At 43.5% G+C, this 14054-nt stretch overlaps 1 protein-coding gene across 4 annotated transcripts in view; it reads right to left on the bottom strand.

The window, feature by feature from the left end:
- The window catches only part of LOC311134486 (ran-binding protein 10-like), a 29974-nt gene that overhangs the window by 13389 nt on the left and 2531 nt on the right, over positions 1 to 14054 (bottom strand). The gene's annotated exons all lie outside the window — the stretch shown is intronic.

Raw genomic sequence — 14054 nt, 5'->3', positions numbered from 1 at the left:
TTAAATAACCAAAAATATTGTATTTTCAGCTGGTGTACAAAAACGAAAGAAAAAGACGCAAAAATGAAACGGTAGGCTTAGAAATAGCACACATAGAACATATCTACCGCTTCTAAGACCTGCTTTCAATGAGAATGACAGATCTATAACTCCGATTTCTATGTGAATTTGGTCAGGTCGCCAGAACGTTACAGATTGCAGCTTTAAGGTCATTTCCATGAGCATCAACATGTGAAGTTCATAGGAGCATGTCAAATGAAAGCTAATAGTGTGTGTGTGTGTGTGTGTGTGTGTGTGTGTGTGTGTGTGTGTGTGTATGTATATATATATATATATATATATATATATATATATCTGAGAAATCAAGGCATATACATTTTTCAACCATTTTCCATCCTAAACATTTTGAATAAGCAAAGGCTTTGATTTCTGGTCACACAGATGTAAAATGGATCTTAGAAAACATAACCAGAAAAAGTTTTAAAAGTTATTAGAAATACATCAAAAAACAATGTTGAAGTAAAGAACCCAGCCAACTAATATCAACACTTATATTTAGTTTCTGAGAAATGTTTCTGCCTTCTGTAAGTTTAAGAAACATTGCCTTCCTTGTGCCTTGAAATTCCGTTACCAAAAACCCACATATATTTTCTCTCCTTCATAAGGGAGGATAATGAAAGTTCACAGAAGTAACAAGTAAAGGCAAACTTATCAATTAGTTAGTGTTTCTACTGATATAAATTGTTTAAGAATTATTAAGTGATTAAAACTCAATATTCCGTCACCAACTCTACTGTTCTGTGCTGCACTGTACCCTACTGAGCTCTACTGTGCTGTATGTTGATGTCCTAACTTGTGAAACATAGATGTCTATGATTGGTTAAGATATGGTCCGGTCCAACCACATTTGGTCTTGTTTGGGGGCAGAGCTCATTAAAATAATGCAGTACAGATCGGGGACCCATGATGTAATACCGTTACCTCAATTCCGTTACCGGGTATAAATCCACTTCACTTACTGTACTTCAATAACCAAAATATATTTTTTCAAAGTCAATGTGTCATGTCATAGCCGACACCCCATTCATTCTGCAGACATCGTTTAATCTTAATTTGGAGCAGATATTTGGAAAACGTGCACACAATTTTTGTTTTGCAGAAATTCTGTTACTAAACTTTGCATCTGCACAGTTCTTCCAGTAAAATGTTCTGTGTAAATTGTTAAAAGTAATCATTGTGCATAGAGTTGTATGGTTTGTTACACCTTGAAATCAATGTTTTTTCTTTGGTATACGTACATTTTAAGTGAAAAATCAGAGTCCGTTAACGTGGAATTGCCCTTAACTAAATCAGCAGCATGGAGTACATTTAGCCTGGAACACTCAGGCAGCAGAGTAATGTCAGGGTCAGTGTAGCGAGGCCATCACTGTCTCGCCACTCCATCCAGCTCATAATTGTGACAGCTCCCAGGAGTAGCCCAGAGCGCTTACACAACACCTTTGTGTTTCAAATCCATTTTTATTGGTCTACAACAGGTGTAGACTTTACAGTGAAACGCTTCCTTATGAGCCCATTCCAAACAGTGCAGAGTTAAAAAGGATGACAAATATTTGCTAAATAAAAAGGGAAATAGTAACACAATAAAAACAATAACGATGCTATATACAAGAAGTACCAGTAGAGAGTCAATGTGCAAGGGTACGAGGTAGTTGAGGTAATTGAGATAATACAGTATGTAGATGTGGGTAGGGGTAAAAGTGACTAGGCAATCTGGATATATACTGAACAAAAACATAAATGCAACAATTTCAATGATTTTACTGAGTTAAAGTTTATATAAGGAAATCAGTCAATTTAAATAAGTTCATTAGGCCCTAATCTATTGATTTCACATGACTGGGCAGGGGTGCAGCCATGGGTGGGCCTCCCACTTGGGAGCCAGGCCCAGCCAATCAGAAGGAGTTTTCCCCACAATAGGGCTTGATTACAGACAGAAAACTCCTCAGTTTCATCAGCTGTCAGGGTGGCTGGTCTCAGACGATCCCGCAGGGGAAGAAGCCGGATGAAGAGGTCCTGGGCTGGCGTGGTCTGCGGTAGTGAGGCCGGTTGGACGTACTGCCAAATTCTCTAAACGACATTGGAGGTGGCTTATGGTAGAGAAATAAACATTACATTCTCTGGCAACAGCTCTGGTGGACATTCCTGCAGTCAGCATGCCAATTGCGCACTCCCTCAAAACTAGAGACATCTGTGGCATTGTGTTGTGTGACAAAACGGCACATTTTAGAGTGGCCTTTTATTGTCCCCAGCACAAGGTGCACCTGTGTAATGATTATGCTGTTTAATCAGCTTCTTGATATGCCACACCTGTCAGGTGGATGGATTATATTGGCAAAGGAGAAATGCTCACTGACATGGATGTAAACAAATTTGTGCACAACATTTGAGAGAAATAAGCTTTTTGTGCGTATGGAATTTTTTTTTTTAGCTCATGAAACATGGGACCAACACTTCACATGTTGCGTTTATATTTTTGTTCAGTATATAATAAACAGAGTAGCAGAAGCGTATGTGAAGTGTGAAAGTGTGTGTGGCGTCAATATGCATGTATGTGTGTATTTTGTGTGTGAGCGTATGTAGTATGTGTGAGTGTGTGGGTAGAGTCTAGTGAGTGTGCATTGAGCCAGTGCAATGGAATCAGTGCAAAACAATTAAGATAAATAAATAATAAAGAGGGTCAATGTAAATTGTCCGGGTAGCCATTTGATTGACTGTTGAGCAGTCTTATGACTTGGGGGTAGAAGCTATTCAGGTGCCTTTTGGTCACAGACTTGGCGCGCCGGTTCCGCTTGGGTGGCTGGAGTCTGACAATTTTTAGGGCCTTCCTCTGACACTGCGCCTGGTATAGAGGTCCTGGATGGCAGGGAGTTCAGCCCCAGTGATGTACTGGGCTGTACGCACTACCGTGTAGCACCTTGCGGTCGGATGCCGTGTGTGGGTGTGTAACAGACTAATCTAACCCTCCTTGCTGATTAATAACAGGTAGGGCTGGGTGGTATTCCATATTTTATGATATACCGGTATTGATGCCCGGACCGGTTTGGGTTTTTACAGTATTTGGTTTGTTAAATGTGATACGTGGCGTAACATACATTTTTTTAGTTTACTTTGCTACTTGAGTCATCTCGCTCCGCTCTCTCTCTCTCCATGCCGCTTTCAACACAGACCTAGCCCCACCCTGTCACTCAAGGAGTGCATTTGTTGTTGCTTGACCACAAGACACTTGTGTTCCGTCTGCATGGTCAATGCAGCACATGCAACAATGTTGATGACATCGATGCTGTTTTCACTTTCCTTCTTAATATAAATCCACTAGCGTTCTATAATTACACTATTAGGTTGTGTTTCTTACATCTGCAAACAGCTAGTTTGTCTTTTCTTAGCAAGTTGGCCCTAAATCTTGTTAGCCGCTAATGCTAATCGCTAGCTAGCTAGCTAATTAATGTACTGAGTCAGAGCAAACGTAATTAGCTATACAGCCTGATAATACCAGTGTTTGTGTAGATCTAAATCAGCATGTTTGTGCAACAGTATCTTCTAAACCAAAGAGGAATATGTGAAGCATGAATATGTTAGCTACATGAAGTAGCTAAGAGAAAACATTAAATGTAGCAAAAGATTATAGGGTCCCCTATAGGGCTGACCACAATTAGTCGACTGGTCGATTGTTTGGTCGTTAGGCTGTTGGTCGACAGAGATTGTTTTAGTCGAGCAGTAAAAAATATATATATATACAGTGGGGAGAACAAGTATTTGATACACTGCCAATTTTGCAGGTTTTCCTACTTACAAAGCATGTAGAGGTCTGTAATTTTTATCTTAGGTACACAATCCAGAAAATCACATTGTATAATTTTAAGTAATTAATTTGCATTTTATTGCATGACATAAGTATTTGATCACCTACCAACCAGTAAGAATTCCGGCTCTCACAGACCTGTTAGTTTTTCTTTAAGAAGCCCTCCTGTTCTCCACTCATTACCTGTATTAACTGCACCTGTTTGAACTCGTTACCTGTATAAAAGACACCCGTCCACACACTCAATCAAACAGACTCCAACCTCTCCACAATGGCCAAGACCAGAGAGCTGTGTAAGGACATCAGGGATAAAAGTGTAGACCTGCACAAGGCTGGGATGGGCTACAGGACAATAGGCAAGCAGCTTGGTGAGAAGGCAACAACTGTTGGCGCAATTATTAGAAAATGGAAGAAGTTCAAGATGACGGTCAATCACCCTCGGTCTGGGGCTCCATGCAAGATCTCACCTTGTGGGGCATCAATGATCATGAGGAAGGTGAGGGATCAGCCCAGAACTACACGGCAGGACCTGGTCAATGACCTGAAGAGAGCTGGGACCAGTCTCAAAGAAAACCATTAATAACACACTACGCCGTCATGGATTAAAATCCTGCAGCGCACGCAAGGTCCCCCTGCTCAAGCCAGCGCATGTCCAGGCCCGTCTGAAGTTTGCCAATGACCATCTGGATGATCCAGAGGAGGAATGGGAGAAGGTCATGTGGTCTGATGAGACAAAAATAGAGCTTTTTGGTCTAAACTCCACTCGCCGTGTTTGGAGGAAGAAGAAGGATGAGTACAACCCCAAGAACACCATCCCAACTTGTGAAGCATGGAGGTGGAAACATCATTCTTTGGGGATGCTTTTCTGCAAAGGGGACAGGACGACTGCACCGTATTGAGGGGAGGATGGATGGGGCCATGTATCGCGAGATCTTGGCCAACAACCTCCTTCCGTCAGAAAGAGCATTGAAGATGGGTCGTGGCTGGGTCTTCCAGCATGACAACGACCCGAAACACACAGCCAGGGCAACTAAGGAGTGGCTCCGTAAGAAGCATCTCAAGGTCCTGGAGTGGCCTAGCCAGTCTCCAGACCTGAACCCAATAGAACATCTTTGGAGGGAGCTGAAAGTCCGTATTGCCCAGCGACAGCCCCGAAACCTGAAGGATCTGGAGAAGGTCTGTATGGAGGAGTGGGCCAAAATCCCTGCTGCAGTGTGTGCAAACCTGGTCAAGACCTACAGGAAACATATGATCTCTGTAATTGCAAACAAAGGTTTCTGTACCAAATATTAAGTTCTGCTTTTCTGATGTATCAAATACTTATGTCATGCAATAAAATGCAAATTAATTACTTAAAAATCATACAATGTGATTTTCTGGATTTTTGTTTTAGATTCCGTCTCTCACAGTTGAAGTGTACCTATGATAAAAATGAGAGACCTCTACATGCTTTGTAAATAGAAAAACCTGCAAAATCGGCAGTGTATGAAATACTTGTTCTCCCCACTGTATATATTTGCGCCCATCTCATTGAACTCAGTGAGGCCTAGACTAAAAGCCAATTTATGCTCTATCTGAAAAATGTGGTAGGAGGCTCCATATGGAGGGTGTGACGCAATTACGGAGCCTCCAGAGGCATGCAGAGGCCAAATCGAGCTCATCGCCATGCACCTCCCAAATTTTGGAACAATGCGGAGGGCTCTGTATAGCTCCGCATTGACATGATTTGTTCACGGTAGGTGGGGGCGGTACATCCTGTATAAACACAAACTCACTTTCTTGACAACAGCTTTGCACTGCTCTGCAAAGCGCAAGAAGCATGAATGCCCTGACTTCTGCTGAGGCCATATCACCATAAATGCTGCATGGCCAATGCAGACATCGGATGCGCCCAGATGCACAATGCACTTCTCTCTCCAGAATGCGCTCTCTCCCGCCAATTTGTGCACATTCATTGTTACATAACTTCATTGTGTGAATTGTTTGCATTTGATTGTTAGTGTATATCAATTCCGCATTACATATAATCACCAGTAGTACATTTACCGTTAATTCCTATAATTTCTAATCTACAATGTTTGTTACTTTGGTTAAGGTAATTTATTTTAATGCATTCATTAATATTATTATTCCATTCTTCCCGTTCACATTGTCGGAGTGGACACATTGTTTGCAGAGTGCACAACCTATGCTACACTTGTGAAAAACTAGTTTTGGTTTATTTCATATACATTTAAGAGTTTTGTCAATTTAGTCATTGTCTTTTATTTGGAGCGCTCCTGTCAATGCTGATTAAGGACGCGTATGCATAGAAGTAGGCCTATAGGCAACCTGGCCTGCACCAAATGTAGGCAAATAAATGTGCCCATTTGGGGATCTGATAGTATTTCTGATTGGCTTAACACACCACCACTAATGACCTGTGGAGCTTCTCAAAGTAATGTTTTCTTCACCTCAAACAGCAAGCAAACAAAGTCTGTTTTTACATCCATTGAGAATTACAATAGTTCCTCAATGTATTTGAAAAATAATTCCACCTCTCTTCCTTTTGATAACCACTCAGCTTGAAAGGGAAAAATGTCATGCTCTGATCCAATGGAAATGTCAAAAAACAGGCCTACCTGATTTACTTCTTATCAGTGCTTGACTTGGACTGAAATAGGTTCCGGTACTCATTTTGGGTGCTAGTACTGTTTATATTTAGGTGCGGGAGCTACACAATACTTTTGTGCTAATATTCTATAAGAGGAACAAGAGCTCAAGCAGTAGAACATTTGAGGTGCTCGTACTCAGCTCCTGTGAGCTCCTGCCCAAGTCAAGCACTGCTTCTTATCCCTGGCGCAAATAGCCTACAGCTGGGTCTGTTCCGAGCTCATTGACATGGGAAACTGAGGGCCCAGAGCATTTTATAAAATGTTGCAAGTTCGCTAACAAGCTTTGGGCAGGACCCAAGTTAATAATTGATACGTTTCAAGTTTGTTGCAGACATGCCATGTGTAGTCAATGTGATTTATAGGATATTTATTTTTATCAGGATATTTTCTACCTGCAGGCTGCAATGTTTTTATTTGTTGGCTTTATGTAGCCTATTTTTACATAGTTGGCAATGGCAAATTAAGTAACTTTTTAGGTTTGTATCATTTTCATTTAGATTTGGATTGAATTTTGATTAACCACATTACAATGATTTTAAGATATAAAGACATTATAAATTAAATGAAACCGTTTCACCAATATTTGCATATGAAAACCGTAACTGGCACGCAGATCGGTAGAAATGGTAAGATAGGGCCTCCCGAGTGGCGCAGCAATCTAAGGCACTGCATCGCAGTGCTGGAGGCATCACTACAGATCCGGGTAAAATCTCGGGTTGTGTCACAGCCATCTGCGACCGGGAAACCCATGAGGCAACCGATGGCCCAGCGTCATCCGGGCTAGGGGAGCCTTTTGCCGGCTGGGATGTCCTTGTCCCATCGCGATCTAGCGGCTCCTTGTGACGGCCGGGCACATGCACGCTGACTTCGGTCGCCAGCTGTATGGTGTTTCCTCCGACACATTGGTGCAGCTGGCTTCCGGGTTAAGTGAGCAGTGTGTCAAGAAGCAATGCGGCTTGGCAGGATCGTGTTTCGGAGGACTCATGGCTCTCGGGCCATCGCAGCGATAGGACAAGACTGTAACTACCAATTGGACATCACGAAATTGGGGAGAAAAAGGGGTAAAACTACAAAAATAAAGAAAGAAAAAATAAAGAAATGGTGAGATAAATTGGCATTCCACATGAGAAAGGTTGCAGACTCCTTGTGTAGCCTATTACCGGCAACGTCAGGAGAGTAATGGCAGAATCTGCGAAAGCTAGCAGGAGCGGGAGGAGAATAGTTGGGTCAGGTTAAGGTTTTCTGGTTATCTAGATCTCTGGCGCCCGAGGCATGTCTTATTTCATCAAACCGTAAGCTTTAAGCATCAGACAAGCTCAATGAGAAGCATTGAAGATCCCCAAGAACACAGTGTCCTCCATCATTCTTAAATGGAAGAAGTTTGGAACCACCAAGACTTTAAGAGCTGGCCGCCCGGCCAAACTGAGCAATCGGGGGAGAAAAGCCTGGGTCAGGGAGGTGACCAAGAACCCGATGGTCACTCTGACAGAGCTCTAGAGTTCCTCTGTGGAGATGGGAGAACCTTCCAGAAGGACAACCATCTCTGCAGCACTCCACCAATCAGGCCTTTATGGTATAGTGGCCAGATGGAAGCCACTCCTCAGTAAAAGGCACATGACAGCCTGCTTGGGAGCTGGCCAAAAGGCACCTAAAGGACTCTCACACCATGAGAAACAAGATTCTCTGGTCTGATGAAACCAAGAATGAACTCTTTGGCCTGAATGCCAAGCGTCACATCTAGAGGAAACCTGGCACCATCCCTACGGTGAAGCATGGTGGTGGCAGCATCATGCTGTGGGGATGTTTTTAGCTGCAGGGACTGGGAGACCAGTCAGGATCGAGGGAAAGATGAACAGAGTAAAGTACAGAGAGATCCTTGATGATAACCTGCTCCAGAGTGCTCAGGACCTCAGACTGGAGCGAAGGTTCACCTTCCAACAGGACAACGACCCTAAGCACAGAGCCAAGACAACGCAGGAGTGGCTTCGGGACAAGTCTCTGTATGTCCTTGAGTGGCCCAGCCAGAGCCCGGACTTGAACCCGATCTAACATCTCTGGAGAGACCTGAAAATAGCTGTGCAGCGACGCTCCCTTTCCAACCTGACAGAGCTTGAGAGGAACTGCAGAGAAGAATGGGAGAAATTCCCCAAATACAGGATTGCCAAACTTGTAGCGTCATACCCAAGAAGTCTTGAGGCTGTAATCGCTCTGAAAGGTGCTTCAACAAAGTACTGAGTAATGGGTCTGAATACTTATGTAAATGTGATATTTCCGGGTTTTTTTTTTTATATTACATTTGCAAACATTTCTTAAAACCTGTTTTTGCTTTGTCATTATGGGGTATTGTGTGTAGATTGATGAGTAAAAAATGTAATTGAATCAATATTAGAATAAGGCTGTAACGTAACAAAATGTGGAAAAAGGGAAGGGGACTGAATACTTTCTGAGTGCACTGTATGTTAAGTGGTACTGAACCTCTCCTCTGTACTGTCCCTGTCAGTAAAGCACAGCCATCTTCATGATCATACTGTACAAATCCACTAATCAACCAGTCATGCTTTGCCACAGTCATTACGACTAATAGAGAAGCAGTGTATTTATTATCACCTTTGATTTCATCAGCAACATTAATCACTTCTATTTTTAGCCCTCTCCTTTCTGTTACCAAAGCTCAGCAGGCCCCCTCTATGACCAGACAAACACCCATAATAAATACAACACAGGAACCCACTTGTGTCTATAAATATCTCCAACTAACACCACCACCTCAACATACAGGACTCAGCAGAGCCACACAGTCTTGGGAGTGAGACTCTCTCGCTGTCTCCGTCAATCTCACTCTCTCTTACACACTTGGTACTTTTTTAACAGAAAAGGTACACATAACAATCAAACATTTAGGCAAGAGAGAAGGGTGTTGTCTTGCTGGCTATCTAACAAACCAGGAGAGGTAGCTTCAGTTGCAATTTTAGAGAGGCCAAATGTTGTGTAACATCCACATAGGCCTAAGTAGTTGGTTAACATTTGTTTTTAGAGCATAATGTAGGCATACTCAAATATGGCTATGAACGAGCTGAATCTTCTGCTATGTAAACAATACGTCTGGTTATGGAGCAAATTGTTGACCATATTGTGGGGAAGTTTAACTCTACCGTGTTTTCACTGGTTAGATTTTTTAGACACTGCTCGTGGATTCTCTCTTTCTAAGTCCCCAGTCCAGAGTCAAAGGATCTCCCTCATGGTCAAGGCAGTGGTCAACACAAGAATGTAGCGCAGTACTACCAACGACAGAAGACGAGAAAAAAATAGACAAAAAAACATGCCAAAGGAAACAGAAAAAACAACAAAAGAAAATGAGAGGAAAAGCGTGAGGGAGAAATGTTAGTAAACACTGCATCACAGCTTCACACAGAGAGACTGGGGGGAAACCAACACACAATCTGGTGATGTCACCTCTGACTGAACATGCATGATTGGTTCATCGGACGACAGAAACCCCTCTCTCTATGGGCAAACATTACAATCAGCTTAAAGGAATCGCAGGGCACGGTTAAAGTCAGCCATGTGTCCTACAGGCTATATAATTACACAATATCCCTATACAACCTTTAGGCATAAAATAGAAAACCTGCAGAAATCTATACAGGCTAAATCACACAAAAAATGCAAGTACAAAGACCAATAATTTACAATGGGTGACTACGGTACATTAATCCCATTCCTATACCACCACTTAATAAAACATACTGATGAATCAGACAATACTGTAGCTTAGGCTATGTGCTCTTTAATTCAGTAGGTAAGCTGATGGCCTTTTCTCAAAAAGAACGACCAATGATGAGCAGAGGACTTAAGCTCATCATCAATAGAAATGGCGCCGGAAAAATGGCTTCCGTTTTACAGCCCTCTAACCAATTGTTCTATTATGTGTGTTTTTTCACGTTATTTGTAATTTATTCTGTACATAATGTTTCTGCCACCGTCTCTTATGACCAAAAAGAGCTTCTGGATGTCAGGACAGCGATTCCTCACCTCGTATTGGACGAAGATCTTTTCTTCAACAAGTCGGACGCGAAGGATATCCTACAGACACCTGACAGGGCCCAAATCCCTGTCATTCGCATGAGAAAGAGACGGAGATATCGTGGACGTTGGTCGGGGTGCCTTGTAAGGATCCGACGGCGAGCGAGTAAACTGCCTCTTCCATCAATCCTATTAGCCAATGTTCAAACATTTGAAAACAAATTGGACAACCTAAGACTAAGCTTATCCTACCAACAGGACAGTAAAAACTTTAATATCTTATGTTTCACCGAGTCGTGGCTGAACGACGACATGGATAACATACAGCTGGCGGGCTATACGCTACATCGGCAGGATAGAACAGCTGACTCCGGTAAGACAAGGGGTGGCGGTCTGTGTATATTTGTAAACAACAGCTGGTGCATAAAATCGAATACTAAGGAAGTCTCGAGGTTTTGCTCGCCGGAGGTAGAGTATCTCATGATAAGCTGTAGACCACACTATTTACCAAGAGAGTTTTCATCTATATTTTTCGTAGCTGTCTATCTACCACCACAAACCGATGCTGGCACTAAGATTGCACTCAATGAGCTGTATAAGGCCATAAGTAAACAGGAAAACGCTCATCCAGAGGCAGCGCTCCTAGTGGCCGGGGACTTTAATGCATGGAAACTTAAATCCGTTCTACCTAATTTCTACCAGCATGTTAAATGTGCAACCAGAGGAATAAAAAAAAAACTCTAGACCACCTTTACTCCACACACAGAGACGCATACAAAGCTCTCCCTTGCCCTCCATTTGGCAAATCTGACCATAACTCTATCCTCCTGATTCCTGCTTATAAGCAAAAACTAAAGCAGGAAGCACCAGTGACTCGGTTAATAAAAAAGTGGTCAGATGACGCAGATGCTAAGCTACAGGACTGTTCTGCTAGCACAGACTGGAATATGTTCCGGGATTCTTCTGATAGCATTGAGGAGTACACCACATAAGTCACTGGCTTCATCAATAAGTGCATCGATGACGTCCTCCCCACAGTGACCGTACATACCCCAACCAGAAGCCATGGATTACAGGCAACATCCGCACTGAGCTAAAGGGTAGAGCTGCCGCTTTCAAGGAGTGGGACTCTAACCCGGACACTTATAAGAAATCCCGCTATGCCCTCCGATGAACCATCAAACAGGCAAAGAGTCAATACAGGACTAAGATTGAATCGTACTACACCGGCTCTGACGCTCGTCGGATGTGACAGGGCTTGAAAACTATTACAGACTACAAAGGGAAGCACAGCCGCGAGCTGCCCAGTGACACGAGCCTACCAGATGAGCTAAATCACTTATATGCTCGCTTCGAGGCAAGCAACACTGAAGCATGCATGAGAGCATCAGCTGTTCCGGATGACTATGTGATCACGCTCGCTGTAACCGATGTGAGTAAGACTTTTAAGCAGGTCAACATTCACAAGGCCGCAGGGCCAGACAGATTACCAGGACGTGTACTCTGAGCATGCGCTGACCAACTGGTAACATGTTTCAAGCAGACCACCATAGTCCCTGTGCCCAAGGACACTAAGATAACCTGCCTAAATGACTACCGACCTGTAGCACTCACGTCTGTAGCCATGAAGTGCTTTGAAAGGCTGGTCATGGCTCACATCAACACCATTATCCCAGAAACCCTAGACCCACTCTAATTTGCATACCGCCCCAACAGATCCACAGATGATGCAATCTCTATTGCACTCCATACTATTCATTGACTACAGCTCAGCGTTCAACACCACGGTGCCCTCAAAGCTCATCACTAAGCAAAGGACCCTGGGACTAAACACCTCCCTCTGCAACTGGATCCTGGACTTCCTGACGGGCCGCTCCCAGGTGGTAAGGGTAGGTAACAACACATCTGCCACGCTAATCCTTAACACAGGGGCCCCTCAGGGGTGCGTGCTCAGTCCCCTCCTGTACTCCCTGTTCACCCATGACTGCATGGTCAGGCACGACTCCAACACCATCATTAAGTTTGCCGACGACACAACAGTGGTAGGCTTGATCACCGACAACGATGAGACAGCCTATAGGGAGGAGGTCAGAGACCTGGCCGTGTGGTGCCAGGACAACAACCTCTCTCTCAACGTGATCAAGACAAAGGAGATGATTGTGGACTACAGGGAAAAAAAGAGGACTGAGCACACCCCCATTCTCATTGATGGGGCTGTAGTGAAACAGGTTGAGAGTTTCAAGTTCCTTGGTGTCCATCACCAACAATCATGGTCCAAACACACCAAGACAGTCGTGAAGAGGGCACGACAAAGCCTATTCCCCCTCAGGAGACTGAAAACATTTGGCATGGGTCCTCAGATCCTCAAAAAGTTATACAGCTGCACCATCGAGAGCATCCTGACTGGTTGCATCACCACCTGGTATGGCAACTGCTCGGCCTCCGACCGCAAGGCACTACAGAGGGTAGTGCGAACGGCCCAGTACATCAAGCTTCCTGCCATCCAGGACCTCTATACCAGGCGGTGTCAGAGGAAGGCCCTAAAAATTGTCAAAGACTCCAGCCACCCTAGTCATAGACTGTTCTCTCTGCTACTGCACGGCAAGCGGTACCGGAGCGCCAAGTCTAGGTCCAGAAGGCTTCTCAACAGCTTCTACCCCCCAAGCCATAAGACTCCTGAACAGCTAATCATGGCTACCTGGACTATTTGCACTTATTTATGCATAGTCACTTTAACTCTACCCACATGTACATATTACCTCAATTACATTGACTAGCTGGTGCCCCCGCACATTGACTCTGTACTTAACACTTTCTTTATTTTAGTTTTTCTTTAAAAAACTGCTTTGTTGGTTAAGGGCTCGTAAGCATTTCACTGTAATGTCTACACCTGTTGTATTCGGCGCATGTGGCAAATAAAATGTGATTTGATTTGAAACATAGTAGGCTAAAGATGGCCCTCCTTTCATTAACAATTAAGGTCAGGGATATAGGGCCTATCCAACTAAAATGTCCATGAGGAACACAAGGCCTTAAAAATACATGCAGGTTTGAAAAACAATAATTTAAAATGTCAATAGTCTAGGCTGAAGATGGATGTTATTATTGCTCAGGCCTAATCATAGGGCCTTATGGGCCACATGGCTTATGGCTGCATTTAGGCAGGCAGCCCAATTCGGATCATTTTTCCGCTAATTTGTCTTTTGACCAATCAGATCAGCTCTAAAAAAGCTCTGATGTGAAAAGATCTGATGTGATTGGTCAAAAGACCAATTAGTGGAACAAAGATCAGAATTGGGCTGCCTGTCTAAACGCAGCCTAAAAGGACCATACAAGCCTTATCAGTCTCCACAGCATTGTCTTATGTCAGATTCTGCCTTTACTGAGGTTGAGGGACGAGGGTCGCGTAGGAGTGACGCCACCTGACATAAGACAATGTCTCCTCATTATAGCTCAGGGCCTTACATGAATTAGTGGACGTTATACTGTGCAGGACTTGTAGACATACAACTCTTTAA

This window comes from Coregonus lavaretus (assembly GCF_964263955.1).
Source record: "Coregonus lavaretus genome assembly, chromosome: 9".
Taxonomy (NCBI): domain Eukaryota; kingdom Metazoa; phylum Chordata; class Actinopteri; order Salmoniformes; family Salmonidae; genus Coregonus; species Coregonus lavaretus.
This window is presented reverse-complemented; position numbering and strand designations above follow the sequence as displayed.